Source organism: Balaenoptera borealis (genome assembly GCF_965194805.1).
Source record: "Balaenoptera borealis genome assembly, chromosome: 16".
Taxonomy (NCBI): domain Eukaryota; kingdom Metazoa; phylum Chordata; class Mammalia; order Artiodactyla; family Balaenopteridae; genus Balaenoptera; species Balaenoptera borealis.
This window is the reverse complement of record NC_138872.1, coordinates 29,425,667-29,449,686: the sequence shown is the minus strand read 5'-3', so window position 1 is coordinate 29,449,686 and position 24,020 is coordinate 29,425,667. Positions and strand designations below refer to the sequence as shown.

The window sequence follows — 24,020 nt, the reverse complement described above, 5'->3', positions numbered from 1 at the left end:
ATCTTTATGGTTTCTTTCCTTCTACTAATTTTGGGTTTTGTTTTTTCTTCTTTCTCTAGTTCCTTTAGGTGTAAAGTTAGATTGTTTATTTGAGATTTTTCTTGTTTCTTGCAGTAAGATTGTAGTGTTATAAACTTCCCTCTTAGAACTGCTTTTGCTGCATCCCATAGGTTTTGGATCATCTTGCTTTTGCTGTCATTTGTCTCTAGGTACTTTTTTATTTCCTCTTTGATTTCTTCAGCGATCTCTTGGTTATTTAGTAATGTATTGTTTTTCCTCCATGTGTTTGTGTTTTTTATGTTTTTTGCCCTGTAATTTATTTCTAATCTCATAGCGTTGTGGTCAGAAAAGATTCTTGATATGATTTCAATTTTCTTAAATTTACTGAGGCTTGATATGTGAGCCAAGATGTGATCTATCCTGGAGAATGCTCTGTGTGCACTTGAGAAGAAAGTGTAATCTGCTGTTTTCGGATGGAATGTCCTATAAATATCAATTAAATCTATCTGGTCTATTGTGTCATTTAAAGCTTGTGTTTCCTTATTAATTTTCTGTCTGGATGATCTGTCCACTGGTGTAAGTGAAGTGTTAAAGTTCTCCACTATTATTGTGTTACCGTCGATTTCCTCTTTTAGAGCTGTTAGCAGTTGCCTTATGTGTTGAGGTGCTCCTATGTTGTGTTCTGCTTGCAGAACCCCCACATGGGTTCCCTGACCTGTGGAGTGAGGGCTGTTATGGTGGGAAAGGCCAAGTGGAAGCCACTGGAACTGCCTCTACTTAGGAAAATAGTGAATCAAAAGCAGTACCACATCCCTGGAGGGATTGCAGAGATTAGTGCCACCATCAAGGACTTGAAAGATGCAGGGGTGGTGATTCCCACCGTGTCCTCCTTCAACTCTCCTATTTGGCTTGTGCAGAAGACAGATGGTTCTTGGAGAATGACAGTGGATTATCATCAGCTTAACCAAGTGATGACTCCAATTGCAGCCGCTGTACCAGATGTGGTTTCATTTCTTGAGCAAATTAACACACCCCCTGGTACCTGGCAGGCAGCTATTGATTTGGCAAAGGTTTTTCTTCATACATGCCCAGAAAGCCCACTAGAAGCAGTTTGCTTTCAGCTAGCACAGCTAGCAATACACCTTCACTGTCCTACCTCAGGGGTAAATTAACTCTCCAGCCCTATGTCATAGTTTAGTTTGCAGGGACCTTGATTGCCTTTCTCTTCCACAAGATATCACACTGATCCATTACATTGATGACATTATAGCAATAGGGCCTAGTGAGCCAGAAGTAGGAACTACTCTAGATTTAATGGTAAGACATTTGTGTGTCAGAGGGTAGGAAGTAAATTTGACAAAAATTTAGGGCCTTTGACCTCAGTGAAATTTCTAGGGGTCCAGTGGTGTGGGGCATGTCAAGATATCTCTTCTAAGGTGAGAGATAAGTTGTTGCATCTGGTCCCTCTTACTGCCAAGAAAGAGGCACAATGCCTACCTGGCCTCTTTGGATTTTGGAGGCAACATATTTCTCTTTGGGGGCTGTTACTCCAGCTCATTTACTGAGTGACCTGAAAAGCTGCTAGTTTTGAATGAGGCCCAGAACAAGAGAACACTCTGCTATGGGTCCAGGCTGTTGTGCAACCTGCCCTGCCATTCGGGCCATGTGGTCCAGCAGATTCAGTTACAGAAATGAGGACTCCACTTGTCATATTTCCTCCTTATTTTATTATGAATATGTTTGCGTGTATATGTACATGTATTAAGTAAATATCTTTTTTTCTCTTTTCTTATTACCTTATCATGTGACGTAAGATGTTTTGACTTTACATAGTATTTAAGTATTGTCAGTTTTATATCACAGTAATATTTAAGTTATGGGATATCAGGAGAAGAGTAAAAATCACACAAGAACTTTATTTCCTCTTCTGCGGAAGGGATTAATGCATTTTTGGTTCTATACAGGGTGATTTTATGTTAGACAGAATTACACCTTTTATTGTCTTAATTTGGGGATTAAATGTATGTGTGCCAAATTGACAAGGGGTAAACCTATGATGGTCACAACCTCAGGTAGTTTCCACACATGCATGTTGTGATGGTTAATTTTTTGTATAAACTTGACTTGGTTGAGCGATGCCCAGAGAGCTGTTAAAACATTATTTTTTGGTGTGTCTATGAGGCTGTTTCTGGAAGAGGTTAACATTTGAACTGATGAACTAAGTAAAGAAGACGGCCCTCACAATGCAGGTAGGCCTCATCCAATCCCCTAAGGACTCGACTAGGACAAAAGAGTGAAAGAAGGGTGAATTTGCTCTTTGCTTAAGCCGAGATTCCATCTTCTTCTGCCCTCAGACATCAGACATTAGCACTCCTGGTTTTCTTCTTGGCTTTTTTTTTTTCCTGTCTTTTTTTTTTCCCTAGCTTTTGGACTTGGGTTGAGATTTACACTATCAGCTCCCCTGCTTCTCAGGTATTCAGACTCTGACTGAATTACTCCTTGGCTCTCCTGGTTCCATAGCTCACAGATGGCAGATCGTGAGACTTCTCGGCCTCCATAACCACATGAAGCAATTCCTATACAAATCTCTCATCTTATGTATACAGTTGACCTTTGAACAACGCAATAGTTAGGGGTGCCAACCCTTCACACAGTTGAAAATTTGTGTATAAGTGGAACTGTGCATTTCAAACCCATGTTATTCAGGGGTCAACTGTATCTCTATATATATCCTATTGTTTCTGTTTCTCTGGAAAACCCTGGCTAATACAGATGTGCTCATCGGTTCTCACAAGACTCGAGGGCTCCTCTGCAGATCTCCAGAGCTGACTCTTTCTCTTCCTTTCTTTCCTCTCAGTCCTTCCCACTTCCTCTTTCTCTTTCTGTACAGCTCTCTCCTCAGTGACACTCTGCCCTGTGAACTGTAGCTGCCTTGGCCTCCCAGCTTCATCTTCTCCCTCAAGGAGACCACGGGGCTCCACCTAGATCCCCTTTCCTGCATGGTGGTCTGAAAGCTCTCTCCAGATAGTAGGCTGGGGGCTCCCCTCTTTTGTTTTCTATCTCTCAGTGATCACTGCCTTTGTTGTCTGATGTCCAAGGTCTTGAAAACTGTTGTTTGATATATTTTGCCCAGGTTTTGGTTTCAGGTGAGAGGACAAACTCCACTCGTTATTCCGTCTTGGCCAGAAAGAAAGTCAATGAATGAGCCCAGATCACTTCTCAAGGAATCAGTATAGCTCCAAATGTTTCTACTGGGCAACTAAGATGGAGAAATTCTTTAAATTAAAAAAAAAAAAACACTGGATGGAGCAAACAACATGTTCCACAGGCTATATTTGACCCCTGGCGTCATTTTGAGACTCATAACCTAGGTGTTTCTAGGTTTTTTACTTCTTCTTTTAACTAATTTAAGCCTCAAAATAGTCTTCACATTTTACAGGTGTAAGAAATTAAGACTCAGAGAGGTTAGGCCACCTGCCCAACGTGAGGAGTTGGACGAAACAGCATTTGAACCCAGGTCCTCTCTGACTTCAAAGCCAGTGCCATTTCTCATGTGAAATTCCTACCCTTTTGTCCCTTTCTGCACTATTACATTTTGTGGTGTTTTCTGTGTATTTCTCGGATGCTTCTTCCCTTCCCCCTCCGACTTTGAAACTCCTGTATTTTCATCCCCACCCCTTCGTGTTCAGCAGAGGGCCTGACCTATGGGAGATGACGAGGAAATTTTTGTGGAACAAATGACTTTTCTCCTTCTGTTTGCTTTCTTAATGTTTCATGCCTTCTCTAGTCCACGTCTGTCTATTAAGTGGGAGGTATGTTACCAGCGGCTGCGGTGGGATTTAAATCAGGTGGCTGTTAGCTGTGAGATGAGGCCTTTGCTACCACAGGGGGGAGGAGTGTGGAGTGGTGCCAAGATGGAGTCGGTTCATTAGAGGGGAAAAGGGCTGGTTGATGTCATGTAAACACAATCTTTGAGGGATTAAAAATTTTTTTCAAGTCCTAGGATATTGGAGGGGGGCTATTCAAGTTCAATAGTCATCAAAAAGATTCAAATTAACAAACAAAATATTAGCATAATTAAAAAAAACAACACAGGCACTGATGAAAGTATAAGGAAAAGATGCTCTCATATGCTGCTGCTGACATTATAAATCAGTATTATTTTTCAGAAAGGCCATTTAGCAAAGTTTATCAGAAGTCTTAAATATGTTCATCCCATTTGACTAAGCAATTTCACAACTAGGACATTCTATCCTAAGGAGATAATCGGACAGGGGCACCATGATTTATCCAGGAGAATGCTCATTGCAGCACCATTTATATTATAAAGTTGAAAACTGGGGACTTGATAAATGCATCCATTCAAACAACAACCCCACAGCCTTTAAAAACAAATACGCAGAAGAATGACTTGAAAATGTTTATGAACAATTGCTGAGTTAAGAAAACTCAATTATAAAAGTATATGCATGTTAATCATAATTAGTTCTTCCCATGTGCTTTACTTTAACCCATTTAGTCCTTACAATAATCTTCTGAGGCAGGTGCTGTCCTTGTGGATGGTAGAAGCTGGAGCATGGAGAGGCCGACTGACTTCCCCTCAGGCTGGTGGCCGGTGAAGGGGTCCAATCCCTGACACCAGATCCCAGAGTCAATTCCCAAAATGTGATCCTTGGGCCAGGAGCTTCGTATCACCTGGAACTTGTTAGGAACGCTAATTCCCAGGCCTTCTGAACAGAAGTTCTGGGGGTGGGGCCCAGCAATGTGTGTCTGAGCAAAGCCTTCCAGGTTCTACCCTATTCCACTTTTCCTTGCAGTTTGGATTTAAAAAATGTATGTGGATGGATAAAAAAATGTCTGATGAATTAGTCCCTAAAATATCAACAACGTCATATCTAGATTGTGGCATTCTGGGTGATCTGATTTTCTTGTTTGTGGGGTTTTTTGTTGTTGTTGTTATTTCCAGAAGTTTCACTATGAACATTTGTGACCAGGCGAAAGAGGTGTTCTTATAAAAAAGAAAAAATGTCCACAGGGAGAAGGAACTCTTCTTTAAAGCTCAGTGAGTGGGTATATATTTGCAGGGTAGGGGGAGATACAGAAGGAAATAGTTTTCCTAAATCATGTAGAAATTCAAGCAGTGCTTCCTGAGTACGTATGAATCACCAGGAGGTCTTGTTAAAATGCAGACTCTGATTCATCAGGTCAAGGTGGCTGAAGTTCTGGATTTCCAAACAGCTCCCAGATCAGCTCCCAGATCCAGGGACCACAATTTGAGAAACTTTGAGATGTAAGCTCTCAACTCCTGGAATGCAAGCTCCGGAAGCCTTTTCTGGGTCGATGATATATTCCCAGTGTTCTGAGAACAGAAAAAAGAATAGTTACCAAATAAATGCCTAGAGAAATTGCAAGCCCAAGGGTCCTTCTGGGGACCCAAGAAACTGGGTTTTGACCATGGTTCTGCACCTGCTGCCAGCACCCTCCTGGGCAAGTGGTGGCCTCCTAGTGTTCAGTGGGCAGGGTGACAGCCCTGGGCCTCCTTCTCTATGACCTGATGTGAAATCCCACTCAGCCTGGCCCAGGGCTGCCTGAGATTTCAGCCCCACTCAAAACAGAGAGTCCCAGGAACTTGGCTACTCCCAGCCAGGAGTAGTTCTGAGAAACCAAGGAAAGCAGTTAGAAATGAAGGAATCTTTAAGCTGAAGTTTCCTTAGAAACATTAACTCATCCACAGAGGCTGTGTGCTGCATTTGGATTACAGGTTAGGCTCATAAGCCTGAGATAAATTACATACTCGTCGTATTATTCAACACTGTACTGTATAATAATAAATTACACAGTTATAGGCCTTAGCCCAAGTTATAACAAATTATACCACAGCATATAATTACCCTGCACTGAACCATATAATAATAAATTAGGCAGCTACGAACCTAAGTTGTGACTCCAGAAAGAGATATGAGAATGAACGGGGCCTGTTGATCCATTCTGGGGCTGAAGGAGAAAGGGGACGATCTTTTCTTCCCTCTCTTCTTCCCTCCCTTCCTCCCTTCCTTCCCTCTTTCCTTCCACATATGTGGATGCCTCCTTGATTCTGAGTACACACTTGACCTTGGAAACCTGGGCTAATTGGAACTAATGCTTGTCCCCAAAGGCTCCCAGGTTGTCAGGGGTGATGGTGGGGGGAGGTGAGGAACCATGTGTAAACTGAAAATGCAACCCCGTGTGATAACAGCCATTTACTACTCATAGTAAAATAACAAAGCAGCAAGGTATTTAATGTATTAGCCTAGGTGTTGACTCCTCACAGCCCTGCAAGGTGGGCATCAGCGTCTATTGACAGGTGAAATGAACAAGGCTGACGTGACTTGTTCAATGTTACACACCTAGGAACGGCAGAATGAGGTTTCTAGCCCAGGGCTATCCACTGGTTATACTCTGAGGGTGCTCTTCAATGGAGTCAGCTTGGAAAGCAAAGATCAAGCATCATAAACATGACACTTGACATGTCCTTAGGAGACAACAGGTTGGAGCCCAACACATCATCCCGCACTGGGTCCAGCATGGTCGGGTTATTCCCACAGCCTCAGAGAGGGTGCTCTTCCTTCCCAGGAGTTCACGGGCCTGGTGTAATGTGAGGTTGTAATGCTGTGAGCACATCATATGTTGTAAGCTTGTTTTATTCTCTCAACCACCTTATGAAGTTGGTGCTCTTCTTACACTCATTTTATAGACGAGGAGCCTGAGGCACAGAGGGGTCAGCAAGTTGCTCAAGGTTAGTAAGTGTCAGAGCTGGAGTCTGAATTTGGGCAAGTCTGGTCTGCCAGATTCCTCATTCTACACTGCTAGTTTAAAAAGAAACAAAATACACTTATCTTTAAAGTCTAAAACTTATCCTCAGATAGTTGTAGGATGGGAGGCTCTGGGGGACTAAAGCCCAGAGAGCAGTTTCCTGCCTGTATCTCCCATCCACTCGGGACATACATGAGCCCACTGAGCCACTTACTTAATTATTCATCTTTACTTTTGTCTTAAGACCATATTAAACACAAATAAGCAGTGACTCCATTGGAATCAAGGTGTGAAAGAAGCCAAAAGGGACAGAGAAGTGAAGTGCTGTGGTCAGGGAAGGCTTCTGGGAGGAGGCGGTAAAGGGCCAATAGGAGTTTAAATGGCATTCAAGGGAGGGAGAGGCATTCCAGGCAGGGAGAAGAGTAGAGGTAAAGAATGACAGGTGAGAAGAGGTCGTCTTTGGGGAATATCAGGTCCTAGGTGGTTGTGTAAGCTGGGCAGGAGGTGAGGTGGGGTGAGAGCCCAGGCCCTTGGCTGAGCAAGTAAGGTACCGGGACTTTATCCTGTAGGTGGCGATGATCAATGTATGGATTGAGGTTCTGTGGGGACATCCCAGCTTCACACTGTAGCCTAAGAGGGGGAAACTGAGCTCTGCCAGGACTAACCTTGGCCTGCCCTACTCCATCCTCCAGGGCTCTCACATGCTGATAGAGTGCTTAAAAGAATGTTCTTCTTGTCGTGTCAGGCAAGTGGAAGAGACTCAGTTATGTGGGTCTCCCTGGAAAGGCATCTATTGGGGGATGAAGATAGGGTGGCCAGATAAAATACAAGAGGCCCATGCCCTGTATTTAAATTTAAATTTCAGATAAACAACAAACAAGTTTTTAGTAAAAGCATGTCCCTAGATTGGTTCAAGAAGGCGGAGTAGAAAAACATGCTCTCACTCCCTCTTTTGAGAACACCAGAATCACAACTAACTGCTGAACAATCATCGACAGGAAGACACTGGAACTCACCAAAAATGATACCCCACATGCAAAGACAAAGGAGAAGCCACAATGAGATGGTAGGAGGGGTGCTATCACAATAAAATCAAATCCCATAACTGCCGGGTGGGTGACTCACAAGCTGGAGAACACTTATACCACAGAAGGCCACCCACTGGAGTGAAGGTTCTGAGCCACACGTCAGGTTTCCCAACGTGGGGGCCAGGCAACGGGCAGAGGAATTCCTAGTGAATCAGACTTTGAAGGCTAGTGGGATTTGACTGCAGGACTTCAACAGGACTGGGGGAAACAGAGACTCCACTCTTGGAGGGCACACACAAAGTAGTGTGCGCATTGGGACCATGGGGAAGGAGCAGTGACCCCATAGGAGACTGAACCAGACCTACCTGCTAGTGTTGGAGGGTCTCCTGCAGAGGTGGGGGGCAGCTGTGGCTCACCATGGGGACAGAGACATTGGCAGCAGAAGTTCTAAGACGTACTCCTTGGCGTGAGCCCTCCCAGAGTCCAGCATTAGCCCCATCAAAGAGCCCGGGTAGACTCCAGCATTGGGTCACCTCAGGACAAACAACCAACAGGGAGGGAACCCAGCCCCACCCATCAGCAGACAAGCAGATTAAAGTTTTATTGAGATCTGCCCATCAGAGCAACAGCCAGCTCTACCCACCACCAGTGCCTCCCATCAGGAAACTTGCACAAGCCTCTTAGATAGCCTCATCCACCAGAGGGCAGACAGCAGAAGCAAGAAGAACTACAATCCTGCAGCCTGTGGAACAAAAACCACATTCACAGAAAGATGGACAAGATGAAAAGGCAGAGGGCTATGTACCAGATGAAGGAACAAGATAAAACCCCAGAAAAACAACTAAATGAAATGGAGATAGGCAATCTTCCAGAAAAAGAATTCAGAATTATGATAGTGAAGATGATTCTGGACCTTAGAAAAAGAATGGAGGCAAAGATCGAGAAAATGCAAGAAATGTTTAACAAAGATCTAGAAGAATTAAAGAACAGACAAACAGAGATGAACATACAATAACTGAAATGAAAACTACACTAGAAGGAATCAATAGCAGAATAACTGAGGCAGAAGAACGGATAAGTGACCTGGAAGACAGAATGGTGGAATTCACTGCCATGGAACAGAATAAAGAAAAAAGAATGAAAAGAAATGGAGACAGCCTAAGAGACCTCTGGGACAGCATTAAACGCAACAACATTCGCATTATAGGGGTCCCAGAAGGAGAAGAGAGAGAGAAAGGACCTGAGAAAATATTTGAAGAGATTATAGTTGAAAACTTCCCTAACATGGGAAAAGAAATAGCCACTCAAGTCCAGGAAGCACAGAGAGTCCCATGCAGGATAAACTGAAGGAGAAACACACCGAGACACATAGTAATCAAATTGGCAAAAACTAAAGACAAAGAAAAATGATTGAAAGCAGTAAGGGAAAAACGACAAATAACATACAAGGGATCTCCCATAAGGTTAACAGCTGATTTCTCAGCAGAAACTCTACAAGCCAGAAGGGAGTGGCATGATATACTTAAAGTGATGAAAGGGAAGAACCTACAACCAAGATTACTCTACCCAGTATGGATCTCATTCAGATTCGATGGAGAAATCAAAAGCTTTACAGACAAGCAAAAGCTAAGAGAATTCAGCACCACCAAACCAGCTCTACACCAAATGCTAAAGGAACTTCTCTAAGTGGGAAAAACAAGAGAAGAAAAGGACCTACAAAAACAAACCTCAGGAAATTAAGAAAATGGCAATAGGAACATACCTATCGATAATTACCTTAAATGTGAATGGATTAAATGCTCCAACCAAAAGACACAGGCTGGATAAATGGATACAAAAACAAGACCTATATATATGCTGTCGACAAGAGACCCACTTCAGACCTAGGGACACATACAGACTGAAAGTGAGGGGATGGAAAAAGATATTCCATACAAATGGAAATCAAAAGAAAGCTGGAGTAGCAATACTCATATCAGATAAAATAGACTTTAAAATAAAGAATGTTACAAGAGACAAGGAAGGACACTACATAATGATCAAGGGATCAATCCAAGAAGAAGATATAACAATTATAAACATATATGCACACAACATAGGAGCACCTCAACACATAAGGCAACTGCTAACAGCTCTAAAAGAGGAAATCGACAGTAACACAATAATAGTGGGGGACTTTAACACCTCACTTACACCAATCGACAGATCATCCAAACAGAAAATTAATAAGGAAACACAAGGTTTAAATGACACAATAGACCAGATAGATTTAATTGATATTTATAGGACATTCCATCCAAAAACAGCGGATTACACTTTCTTCTCAAGTGCGCACAGAACATTTTCCAGATACATCACATATTGGGTCACAAATCAAGCCTCGGTAAATTTGAGAAAATTGAAATCATATCAAGCATCTTTTCCGACCACAACGCTATGAAATTAGAAATCAATTACAGGGAAAAAAAACGTAAAACACTCAAACACATGGAGGTTAAACAACACATTACTAAATAACCAAGAGATCACTGAAGAAATCAAAGAGGAAATCAAAAAATACCTAGAGACAAATGACAATGAAAACACGACGAACCAAAACCTATGGGATGCAGTAAAAGCAGTAAAAGGAAGTTTATAGCTATACAAGCCTACCTCAAGAAACAAGAAAAATCTCAAGTAAACAATCTAACCTTACACCTAAAGGAACTAGAGAAAGAAGGACAATCAAAACCCAAAGTTAACAGAAGGAAAGAAATCAAAAAGATCAGAGCAGAAATAAATGAAACAGAAAGAAAGAAAACAATAGCAGGCCTTCCCTGGTGGCACAGCGGTTACGAATCCGCCTGCCAATGCAGGGGACACGGGTTCGAGCCCCGGTCCAGGAAGATCCCACATGCCGTGGAGCAACTAAGCCCGTGCACCACAACTACTGAGCCTGCGCTCTAGAGCCCGCGAGCCACAACTACTGAGCCCGCGTGCCACAACTACTGAAGCCTGCGCACCCTAGAGCCCATGCTCCACAATAAGAGAAGCCACCACAATGAGAAGCCTGAGCACCGCAACGAAGAGTAGCCCCCGCTCACTGCAACTAGAGAAAGCCCGTGCTCAGCAATGAAGACCCAACACAGCCAAAATAAAAAAAACAAAAATAAAAAAAAAAGAAAACAATAGCAAAGATCAATAAAACTAAAAGCTGGTTCTTTGAGAAGATAAACAAAATTGATAAGCCATTAGCCAGACTCATCAAGAGAAAGAGGGAGAGGACTCAAATCAATAAAATTAGAAATGGAAAATGAGAAGGTACAACAGACACCGCAGAAATACAAAGCATCCTAAGAGACTACTACAAGCAACTCTATGCCAATAAAATGGACAGCCTGGAAGAAATGGACAAATTCTTAGAAAGGTATAACCTCCCAAGACTGAACCAGGAAGAAACAGAAAATATGAACAGACCAATCACAAGTAATGAAATTGAAACTGTGATTAAAAATCTTCCAACAAACAAAAGTCCAGGACCAGATGGCCTCACAGGTGAATTCTATCAAACGTTTAGAGAGGAGCTAACACCCATCCTTCTCAAACTCTTCCAAAAAATTGCAGAAGAAGGAAAACTCCCAAACTCATTTTATGAGGCCACCATCACCCTGATACCAAAACCAGACAAAGATACTGCAAAAAAAGAAAATTACAGACCAATATCACTGATGAATATAGATGCAAAACTCCTCAACAAAATACTAGCAAACAGAATCCAACAGCACATTAAAAGGATCATGCACCATGATCAACTGGGATTTATCCCAGAGATGCAAGGATTCTTCAATATACACAAATCAATCAATGTGATATACCATATTAACAAATTGAAGAATAAAAACCATATGATCATCTCAATAGATGCAGAAAAAGCTTTTGACAAAATTCAACACCCATTTATGATAAAAACTCTCCAGAAAGTGGGCATAGAGGGAACCTACTTCAACATAATAAGAGTCATATACGACAAACCCACAGCAAACATCATTCTCAATGGTGAAAAACTGAAAGCATTTCCTCTAAGATGAGGAACAAGACAAGGATGTCCACTCTCACCACTATTATTCAACATAGTTTTGGAAGTCCTAGCCATGGCAATCAGAGAAGAAAAAGAAATAAAAGGAATACAAATTGGAAAAGAAGAAGTAAAACTGTCACTGTTTACAGATGACATGATACTATACATAGAGAATCCTAAAGATGCCACCAGAAAACTACTAGAGCTAATCAATGAATTTGGTAAAGTTGCAGGATACAAAATTAATGCACAGAAATCTCTTGCATTCCTATACACTAATGATGAAAAATCTGAAAGAGAAATTAAGGAAACACTCCCATTTACCGTGGTAACAAAAAGAATAAAATACCTAGGAATAAACCTACCTAGGGAGACAAAAGACCTGTATGCAGGAAACCATAAGACACTGAGGAAAGAAATTAAAGATGATACCAACAGATGGAGAGATATACCATGTTCTTGGCTTGGAAGAATCAATATTGTGAAAATGACTATACTACCCAAAGCAATCTACAGATTCAATGCAATCCCTATCAAATTACCAAAGGCATTTTTTACAGAACTAGAACAAAAAATCTTAAAATTTGTCTGGAGACACAAAGGACCCCAAATAGCCAAGCAGTCTTGAGGGAAAAAAACGGAGCTGGAAGAATCAGACTCCCTGACTTCAGACTATAGTACAAAGCTACAGTAATCAAGACAGTATGGTACTAGCACAGAAACAGAAATATAGATCAATGGAACAGGATAGAAAGCCCAGAGATAAACCCACGCACCTATGGTCAACTAATTTATGACAAAAGAGGCAAGGATATACAATGGAGAAAAGACAGTCTCTTTAATAAGTGGTGCTGGGTAACCTGGACAGCTACATGTAAAAGAATGAAATTAGAACACCCCCTAACACCATACACAAAAATAAACTCAAAATGGATTAGAGACTTAAATGTAAGACCGGGCACTATAAAACTCTTAGAGGAAAACACAGGAAGAACACTCTCTGACATAAATCACAGCAAGATCTTTTTTGATCCACCTCCTAGAGTAATGGAAATAAAAACAAAAATAAACAAATGGGACCTAATGAAACTTGAAAGCTTTTGCACAGCAAAGGAAACCATAAACAAGACAAAAAAGACAGCCCTCAGAATGGGAGAAAATATTTGCAAATGAATCATCAGACAAAGGATTAATCTCCAAAATATATAAACAGCTCATGCAGCTCAATATTAAAAATACAAACAACCCAATCGAAAAATGAGCAGAAGACCTAAATAGACATTTCTCCAAAGAAGACATACAGATGGCCAAGAAGCACATGAAAAGCTGCTCAACTTTACTAATTATTAGAGAAATGCAAGTCAAAACTACAATGAGGTATCACCTCACACCAGTTAGAATGGGCATCATCAGAAAATCTACAAACAGCAAATGCTGGAGAGGGTGTGGAGAAAAGGGAACCCTCTTGCACTGTTGGTGGAAATGTAAATTGATACAGCCACTACAGAGAACAGTATGGAGGTTCTTTAAAGATCTAAAAATAGAATTACCATATGACCCAGGAATCCCACTACTGGGCATATACCCAAAGAAAACCATAATTCAAAAAGACACATGCACCCTAATGTTCATTGCAGCACTGTTTACAATAGCCAGGTCATGGAAGCAACCTAAATGCCCATCGACAGACGAATGGATAAAGAAGATATGGTACATATATACAATGGAATATTGCTCAGCCATTAAAAGGAACGAACTTGGGTTATTTGTAGAGATGTGGATGCATCTAGAGAGTGTCACACAGAGTGAAGTAAGTCAGAAAGAGAAAAACAAATATCGTATATTAAGGCATATATGTGGAACCTAGAAAATGGTACAGATGAACTGGTTTGCAGAGCAGAAATTGAGACACAGAAGTAGAGAACAAACGTATGGACACCAAGGGGGGAAAGCGGCAGGGGCTGGGGGTGGTGATGGTGTGATGAATTGGGACATTGGGTTTGACATGTATACACTGATTTGTATAAAATGGATGACTAATAAGAAAATAAATAAATAAATAAATAGATAAATAAACATAAAAAGGAAAAGCATGTCCCAAATATTGCATGAGATATACTTACACTAAAAAAGGTATTCATTTTTGTGTGTGAAATTCAAATTTAATTGGGATTTCTGTATTTTTATTTGCTAAATTTGTGAAATTAAGGAGGAAGGGAGCAAGCCACTTTCCAAATAAAATTCAACCCCCTGTGCATCAGTCAGGGTCTCATCAGAGAAGAGCCTTTACAAGTGATCCAGAAGGAGGGAACCATCACAGGGCTGTGACCTCACGCAGTGTGGGAGCTGGCAGGGCGTCTGTGCAGGGTGCCGCCTCTGCACCTAGTGGCAGCTGAAGTTTCTCTGGACCAGCAGGCAGGAAGGAGAGCTGCTGTGGAGAGGAGAGCGGGGATAAACCGGAACCTGCTTCTCTCTGTCCCCACCCCAACCTCAATGCCGCAGTGACCTGCAGGGAGAGCCGGTGCCCTTGCCCATGGGGCTGCATGCACACCGCGCCCAGGGCTCCGGACGCTCAGCGAGGTCTGTTGGGAGCTGCAGGGTCTGCGGTTCTGAGCGCTGCCCCCGACCCCCCTACAGCAAAAGATGAGCAGCAGGTCATCAACAACATGTGGGGCGGCCACTCTCCCCGGCACCGTGCAATGACTCCAGAGTGTCACATGATGGTGGCTTCTTCACATGTGCCTTTGAAACCTTGAACAGAATGTCTTCTGTGGCCAACGTCAACCCAGAACCATACGGGAGAGGAATTCTGGGACACACAGATCCAGCTTTGCTAGGATGACACAGTTCAAGGCCCTGGGGCTGGCGAAAACCACAATTAGGAAGGAAGGGAGTACTGGGTTTGCATCCCAGTTCTGCCCTTGACTAGCTCTGTAACTTTGGGCAAGTTAAATTCTTGATGCCTCAGTTTCCTCACCTGTAAAATGTATACAAAACTCTTACCTCCCTTATAGAGCTGCTGAGAAGATAAAGTGAGACAATGAGTCCAGTCTGACAGCTGACACCTCCTAATTAGTTGGTGAATAATAATGACTGCCTGTGTCAAAGAGTTTACTGTCCGTCTATTTTGTTATGGAAAAAAAATCCCTTGTCTTAAAATATTAAGAAACATTCTGTTGCAAAATCCTCTCTTAATTAAGTAACTCACTAGGTCAGCCTTGGAAAGATAACATCTTCAAAAGCATCTCCAAATGTCAAGGTTAAAATCAAACGCAGCATGCGCACTAGCTATGAATCTTTCAGATCTTAGCAGCCCTTCCCCTTCCCCCAAATAAACAACACAGGTAAGCCTTAAGTGATGAGAAGAGAGTAAAATTATGCTTCAACGCTACTGCAGATGCTGTGACTGCTTATGAAAAGAAAACACTTTCTTTAAAAAGGTCACTTATGAAAAGGAAAGTTTGGCAGTGGAGCTGGAGTGGAACGGAAGCCAGGAGTCCGGCCAGCAGGTGGTGACCGCCACCAGGGCACACGGATAAGGTGTGAGCTGGGGAAGCCTGGTTGGGGCTGGGAAGGGTGGGAGGCAGAGGGCTCAGAGGATAGCAGCTCTCTCCATTCTTGGTGCCCAGAGAGTGGTAGGGAGAAAGGTTTTCCAACTGGCCCTTCATCATTTGTAACCTCAGGGCCTGCTTCCACTGCCATCACGGTGCCGTGCCTTATTTTCACAGCTGAGCAGAAAAAAAAAAAAAGGCAAATTCCTGTGGTTGAAAGAATAGGGGTAAATTGGTCCTCTTTGTTGGGGGGGGGGCGCGGTGTAAAGACTTCTCTCTGTCTCCCACTGGAAAAGGGAGCCCCTTGGCAGTCTTTTTAGCCACTTAGCCTCATTCTGAGATTTTCTTCTTAGCAACTTGTAATTCCAGATTGCAACAAGAAATATAAATGCATGAGACTGGTGGGTTTTGTGCCAGGGCTGGAGAGGTTGGGGGAAGTGTTTCCAGGAGCAAAGCAGGTGGAGAAAGTTTCCAGTGGAAACTGGGACTCCTGTGTGTCTGAAAGGAGTGACATGGAGGGTGATGTGGCAATCTGGATACGATAACAGTGTCCATGTGTCAGATCTGGCCATCCCACTTCTAGGAATTTCTGTGCAATGATGTTTATTGCAAAACTGTTTGCAAGTAGGGAAAAAATAGAAACAGCCCAAGCCTCCATCAGTGAGGAATTTGTGACCTTCCTCCTTCTTCTGTTAGTGCCCCTCCTATTCATTTCCTTTCCAGCAGCCAGAGTGGTTTGTAAAAATGCATATTAGAGCAGGCTGCTCCTCTGCTCTACTCACTGGCTTCTTGTTTCCCTCAGGATAAAATCCTAGCTCCCCACCAGGGTCTACAGTCCCTACTTCCTGGGTGCCAGCCTCGCTTTCCACCATTATTTCAACATGCTCATTTTCTCCAGCCAGACCACACGGAGCTCAACCCTCACTGCCTTTGCCCTTGTTGATCCCTCTGCCTGGAATATTTTAGCCTAGGGTTTTACTTACCTTCCCCCTTCTTTTTCTGCTGGTGGCAGTATAAATGCCATATCCTTAGGAAGTTAGAGCACTGTGTCTAGTTTTCCGTTCTCCATACAGTGTCTCTCCACCACTTTGCCCCATCTTACTTTCTCCATAGCACTCGGCATAAGGTGAAATGATCTCGATTATTCATTTGTATGCTTGCTAATTGTCTCTCCCACTAGAACTGAGAGCAAGGACTTAATGCGTTGTGTGCCCTTGCCTGGTGCATAGAAGCTGCTGAGATACATATGTTTGACAAGTGAATGAATGAATGAACAAATGTATGAGTATAAGAACACTATGAAGGCAAGAAGAAGATGGTGGAGTAGAAGGACGTGCACTCACTCCCTCTTGCGAGAGCACTGGAATCACAACTAACTGCTGAACAATCATCGACAGGAAGACACTGGAACTCACCAAAAAAGATACCCCACATCCAAAGACAAAGAAGACGCTGCAATGAGATGGTAGGAGGGGCACAATCACAATAAAATCAAATCCTATAACTGCTGGGTCGGTGACTCACAAACTGAAGAACAATTATACCACAGAAGGCCACCTACTGGAGTGAAGGTTCTGAGCCCCACATCAGGCTTTCCAACCTGGGGGTCTGGCAACAGGAGGAAGAATTCCCAGAGAATCGGATTTTGAAGGCTAGCGGGATTTCATTGCAGGACATCAACAGGACTGGGGGAAACAGAGACTCCACTCTTGGAGGGCACACACAAAATAGTGTGTGCATAAGGACCCAGGGGGAAGGAGCAGTGACCCCATAGGAGACTGAACCAGACCTACCTGCTAGTGTTGGAGGGTCTCCTGCAGAGGCCGGGGGCAGCTGTGGCTCACCACGGGGACTGAGACACTGGCAGCAGAAGTTCTGGGAAGTACTCCTTGGCATGAGCCCTCCCGGAGTCTGCCATTAGCCACACCAAAGAGCCTCTAGGCTCCAGTGCTGGGTTACCTCAGGCCAAACAAGCAACAGGGAGGGAACTCAACCCCACCCATCAGCAGAGAAATGGATTAAAGATTTACTGAGCTCTGCCCACCAGAGCAACAGCCAGCTCTACCCACCACCAGTCCCTCCCATCAGGAAACTTGCACAAGCCTCTTAGATAGCCTCAACCACCAGTGGACAGACAGCGGAAGCAAGAAGCACTACAATCCTGCAGCCTGTGGAACAAAAACCACATTCACAGAAAGATGGACAAGATGAAAAGGCAGAGGGCTATGTACCAGATGAAGGAACAAGATAAAACCCCAGAAAAACAACTAAATGAAGTGGAGATAGGCAACCTTCCAGAAAAAGAATTCAGAATAATGATAGTGAAGATGATCCAGGACCTCGGAAAAACAATGGAGGCAAAGATCGAGAAGATGCAAGAAATGTTTAACAAAGATCTAGAAGAATTAAAGAACAGACAAACAGAGATGAACAATACAATAACTGAAATGAAAACTACACTAGAAGGAATCAATAGCAGAATAACTGAGGCAGAAGAACAGATAAGTGACCTGGAAGACAGAATGGTGGAATTCACTGCCATGGAACAGAATAAAGAAAAAAGAATGAAAAGAAATGAAGACAGCCTAAGAGACCTCTGGGACACATTAAATGCAACAACATTCACATTATAAAGGAGAAGAGAGAGAGAAAGGACCTGAGAAAATATTTGAAGAGATTATAGTTGAAAACTTCCCTAACATGGGAAAGGAAATAGCCACCCAAGTCCAGGATGCACAGAGAGTCCCAGGAAAGATAAACCCAAGGAGAAACACGCTGAGACACAAAGTGGTCAAATTGACAAAAATTAAAGACAAAGAAAAATTATTAAAAACAACAAGGGAAAAACGACAAGTAACATACAAGGGAACCCCCAGAAGATTAACAGCTGATTTCTCAGCAGAAACTCTACAAGCCAGAAGGGAGTGGTGTGATATACTTAAAGTGATGAAAACGAAGAACCTACAACCAAGATTACTCTACCCAGCAAGGGTTTCATTCAGGTTCGATGGAGAAATCAAAAGCTTTACAGACAAGCAAAAGCTAAGAGATTTCAGCACCACCAAACCAGCTCTACAACAAATGCTAAAGGAACTTCTCTAAGTGGGAAACACAAGAGAAGAAAAGGACCTACAAAAACAAACCTCAGGAAATTAAGAAAATGGCAATAGGAACATACCTATCGATAATTACCTTAAATGTGCATGCATTAAATGCTCCAACCAAAAGACACAGGCTTGCTGAATGAATACAAAGAGAAGACCCATATATATGTTGTCTACAAGAGACCCACTTCAGACCTAGGGACACATACAGACTGAAAGTGAGGGGATGGAAAAAGATATTCCATGCAAATGGAAATCAAAAGAAAGCTGGAGTAGCAATACTCATATCAGATAAAATAGACTTTAAAATAAAGAGACAAGGAAGGACACTACATAATGATCAAGGGATCAATCCAAGAAGAGGGTATAACAATTATAAATATATATGCATCCAACATAGGAGCACCTCAATAAATAAGGCAACTGCTAACAGCTCTAAAAGAGGAAATCGACAGTAACACAATAATAGTGGGGGACTTTAACACCTCACTTACACCAATGGACAGATCATCCAGACAGAAAATTAATAAGGAAACACAAGGTTTAAATGACACAATAGACCAGATAGATTTAATTGATATTTATTGGACATTCCACCCCAAAACAGCAGATTACAGTTTCTTCTCAAGTGCACATGGAACATTCTCCAGGATAGATCACATCCTGTGTCACAAATCAAGCCTTGGTAAATTTAAGAAAAATGAAATCATATCAAGCATCTTTTCCGACCACAATGCTATGAGATTAGAAATAAATTACAGAGAAAAAAACGTCAAACACATGGAGGCTAAACAATACATTATTAAATAACCAAGAGATCACTGAAGAAATCAAAGAGGAAATCAAAAAATACCTAGAGAAAAATGGCAATGAAAACATGACGATCCAAAACCTATGGGATGCAGTAAAAGCAGTTCTAAGAGGGAAGTTTATAGCAATACAATCCTACCTCAAGAAATAAGAGGGGCTTGCCTGGTGGCACAGTGCTTAAGAATCTGCCTGCCAATGCAGAGGACATGGGTTCAAGCCCTGGTCTGGGAAGATCCCACATGCTATGGAGCAACTAAGCCCATGTGCCACAACTACAGAGCCTGGGCTCCAGAGCCTGCGTGCCACAACTACTGAAGCCTCTGTGACTAGAGCCCATGCTCTGCAACAAGAGAGACTACCACAATGAGAAGCCTATACACCGCAACGAAGAGTAGCCCCTGCTCGCCACAACTAGAGAAAAGCCTGCACGTGACAACAAAGACCCAATGCAGCCAAAAATAAATTAATTTATATAAAAAAAAAGAAACAAGAAAAATCTCAAATAAACAATCTAACCTTACATCTAAAGGAGCTAGAGAAAGAATAACAAACAAAACGCAAAGTTAACAGAAGGAAAGAAATCATAAAGATCAGAGCGGAAATAAATGAAATAGAAACAAAGAAAACAATAGTAAAGATCAATAAAACTAAAAGCTGGTTCTTTGAGAAGATAAACAAAATTGATAAATCTTTTAGCTGTCAAGAAAAAGAGGGAGAGGACTCAAATCAATAAAATTAGAAATGAAAAAAAGTTACAATGGACACTGCAGAAATACAAAGCACCATAAGAGACTACTGTAAGCAACTCTATGACAATAAAATGGACAACCTGGAAGAAATGGACAAATTCTTAGAAAGGTATAAACTTCCAAGACTGAACCAGGAAGAAATAGAAAATATGAACAGACCACAAATAATGAAATTGAAACTGTGATTAAAAATTGAAACTGTGATTAAAAATCTTCCAACAAACAAAAGTCCAGGACCAGATGGCTTCACAGGTGAATTCTATCAAACATTTAGAGAAGAGCTAACACCCATCCTTCTCAAAGTCTTCCAAAAATCTGCAGAGGAAGGAACACTCCCAAACTCATTCTATGAGGTCACCATCACTCTGATACCAAAACCAGACAAAGATACCACAAAAAAAGAAAATTACAGACCAATATCAATGATGAATATAGATGCAAAAATCCTCAACAAAATACTAGCAAACAGAATCCAAGAGCACATTGAAAGGATCATACACCATGATCAAGTGGGATTTATCCCAGGGATGCAAGAATTCTTCAATATACACAAATCAATCAATGTGATACACCATATTAACAAACTGACGAATAAAAACCATATGATCATCTCAATAGATGCATAAAAAGCTTTTGAAAAAATTCAAAACCCATCTATGATAAAAACTCTCCAGAGAGTGAGCATACAGGGAAACTACCTCAATAATAAAGGCCATATACGACAAACCCACAGGAAACGTCATTCTCAATGGTGAAAAACTGAAAGCATTTCCTCTAAGGTCAGGAACAAGACAAGGATGTCCACTCTTGCCACTGTTATTCAACATAGTTTTGGAAGTCCTAGCCACAGCAATCAGAGAAGAAAAAGAAATAAAAGGAATAGAAATTGGAAAAGAAGAAGTAAAACTGTCACTGTTTGCTGATGACATGATACTATACACAGATAATCCTAAAGATGCCACCAGAAAACTACTAGAGCTAATCAGTGAATTTGGTAAAGCTGCAGGATACAAAATTAATGCACAGAAATCTCTTGCATTCCTATACACTAACAACGAAAAATCAGAAAGAGAAATTAAGGGAACAATCCCATTCACCATTACAAGAAACAGAATAAAATACCTAGGAATAAACCTACCTAAGGAGGTAAAAGACCTGTACTCAGAAAACTATACGACACTGATGAAAGAAATCAAAGATGACAGAAACAGTTGGAGAGATATACCATGTTTTTGGATTGAAAGAATCAATATTGTGAAAATGATTATACTACCCAAAGCAATCTACAAGTTCAGTGCAATCCCTTACAAATTACCAATGGCAATTTTCACAGAACTAGAACAAAAAATCTTAAAATTTGTATGGAGACACAAAAGACCCCAAATAGCCAAAGCAATCTTGAGGGAAAAAAACGGAGCAGGAGGAATCAGACTCCCTGACTTCAGACTCTACAATAAAGCTACAGTAATTAAGACAGTATGATACTTGCAGAAGAAGAGAAATATAGATCAATGGAACAGGATAGAAAGCCCAGAGATAAACCCATGCACCTATGCTCAGCTATCCAACTATAATTAGTTGTATATTCTTACCAAAGGAGGCAAGGATATACAATGGAGAAAAGACAGCCTCTTCAATAAGTGGTGCTGGGAAAATTGGACAGCTACATGTAAAAGAATGAAATTAGAACACTCCCTAACAGCATAAAGAAAAATAAACTCAAAATGGATTAGAGACCTAAACGTAAGACCAGACACTATAGAACTCTTAGAGAAAAATATAGGAGGAACACTCTTTGACATAAATCACAGCAAGATCTATTTTGATCCACCTCCTAGAGTAATGGAAATATGAACAAATGGGACCTAATGAAACTTAAAAGCTTTTGCACAGCAAAGGAAACTATAAACAAGATGAAAAGACAGCCCTCAGAATGGGAGATAATATTTGCAAGCAAATCAGTGGACAAAGGATTAACCTCTAAGATATATAAACAACTCATGCAGCTCAATATTAAAAAAAAAAAACACAATCCAAAAATGAGCAGAAGACCTAAATAGACATTTCTCCAAAGAAGACATACAGATGGCCAAGAGGCACATGAAAAGATGTTCAACATCACTAATTATTAAAGAAATGCAAATCAAAACTACAATGAGATATCACCTCACACCAGTCAGAATGGCCATCATCAAAAAATCTACAAACAATAAATGCTGGAGAGGGTGTGGAGGAAACGGAACCCTCTTGCCCTGTTGGTGGGAATGTAAATTGATACAGCCACTATGGAGAACAGTATGGAGGTTCCTTAATAAAACCTAAAAATAGAACTACCATATGACCCAGCAATCCCACTACTGGGCATATACCCTGAGAAAACCATAATTCAAAAAGGGACATGTACCACAATGTTCACTGCAGCACTATTTACAATAGCCAGGACATGGAAGCAACCTAAGCGTCCATTGACAGATGAATGTAGAAAGAAGATGTGGTACATATATACAATGGAATATTACTCAGCCATAAAAAGAAACGAAATTGAGTTATTTGTAGTGAGGTGGATGCACCTAGAGTCTGCCATACAGAGTGAAGTAAGTCAGAAAGAGAAAAAGATTGATTCCTTAAGAAAAAAAGAGAGAGAAAAACAAATACCATATGGTAACACATATATATGGAATCTAAAAAAACAAAAAGAAAATGGTTCTGATGAACCTAGTTGCAGGACAGGAATAAAGACACAGACCTAGAGAATGGACTTGAGGATATGGGGAGGGGGAAGGGTAAGCTGGGAAGAAGTGAGAGAGTGAGGGCTTGCCTAGTGGCGCAGTGGTTAAGAATCCGCCTGCCAATGCAGGGGATACGGGTTCGAGCCCTGGTCCGGAAAGATCCCACATGCCACGGAGCAACTAAGCCTGTGCACCACAACTACTGAGCCTGCACTCTAGAGCCCGTGCGCCACAACTACTGAGCCTGCATGCCACAACTACTGAAGCCCATGTGCCTAGAGCCCGTGCTCTGCAACAAGAGAAGCCACCGTAATGAGAAGCCTGCACACTGCAATGAAGAGTAGCTCACGCTTGCTGCAACTAGAGAAAGCCCGCGTGCAGCAACGAAGACCCAACGCAGCCAAAAATGAATAAATAAATAAAATAATTTTTAAAAAAAACAAAGAAGTGAGAGAGTGGCATGGACATATATACACTACCAAATGTAAAATAGATAGCTAGTGGGAAGCAGCTGCATAGCACAGGGAGATCAGCTCAGTGCTTTGTGACCACCTAGAGAGGTGGGATAAGGATGGTGGGAGGGAGACGCAAGAGGGAGGGGTTATGGAGATATATGTATATATATAGCTGATTCACTTTGTTATACAGCAGAAACTAACACAACATTGTAAAGCAATTATACTCCAATAAAGATGTTAAAAAAAATAGACACATGCACCCCAATGTTCATTGCAGCACTATTTACAATAGCCACGTCATGGAAGCAACCTAAATGCCCATCGACAGATGAATGGATAAAGAAGATGTGGTACGTATATACAATGGAATATTACTCAGCCATAAAAAGGAATGAAATTGGGTCATTTATAGAGACGTGGATGGACTTAGAGACTGTCATACAGAGTGAAGTAAGTCAGAAAGAGAAAAACAAATATCGTACATTAACGCATATATGTGGAATCTAGAAAAATGGTACAGATGAACCAGTTTGCAGGGCAGAAATAGAAACACAGATGTAGAGAACAAACGTATGGACACCAAGGAGGGAAAGTGGGGTAGGGGGGTTGGTGGTGGTGGGATGAATTAGGAGATTGGAATTTACATGTATTCACTAATATGTATAAAATAGATAAGTAATAAGAACCTGCTGTATAAAAAATAAATAAAATTCAAAAAAAAATAAAAAGAACACTATGAAGT

At 41.6% G+C, this 24,020-nt stretch overlaps 1 long non-coding RNA gene across 1 annotated transcript; it reads right to left on the bottom strand.

The window, feature by feature from the left end:
- Nucleotides 1-1,896: 1,896 nt before the first annotated feature.
- Nucleotides 1,897-20,245, bottom strand: LOC309613945. Its single transcript, XR_014235956.1, has 2 exons — nt 17,222-20,245; nt 1,897-5,359 (listed from the first exon to the last, which is right to left on the bottom strand). It is a non-coding gene; the product is annotated as an uncharacterized lncRNA (long non-coding RNA).
- Nucleotides 20,246-24,020: the final 3,775 nt, after the last annotated feature.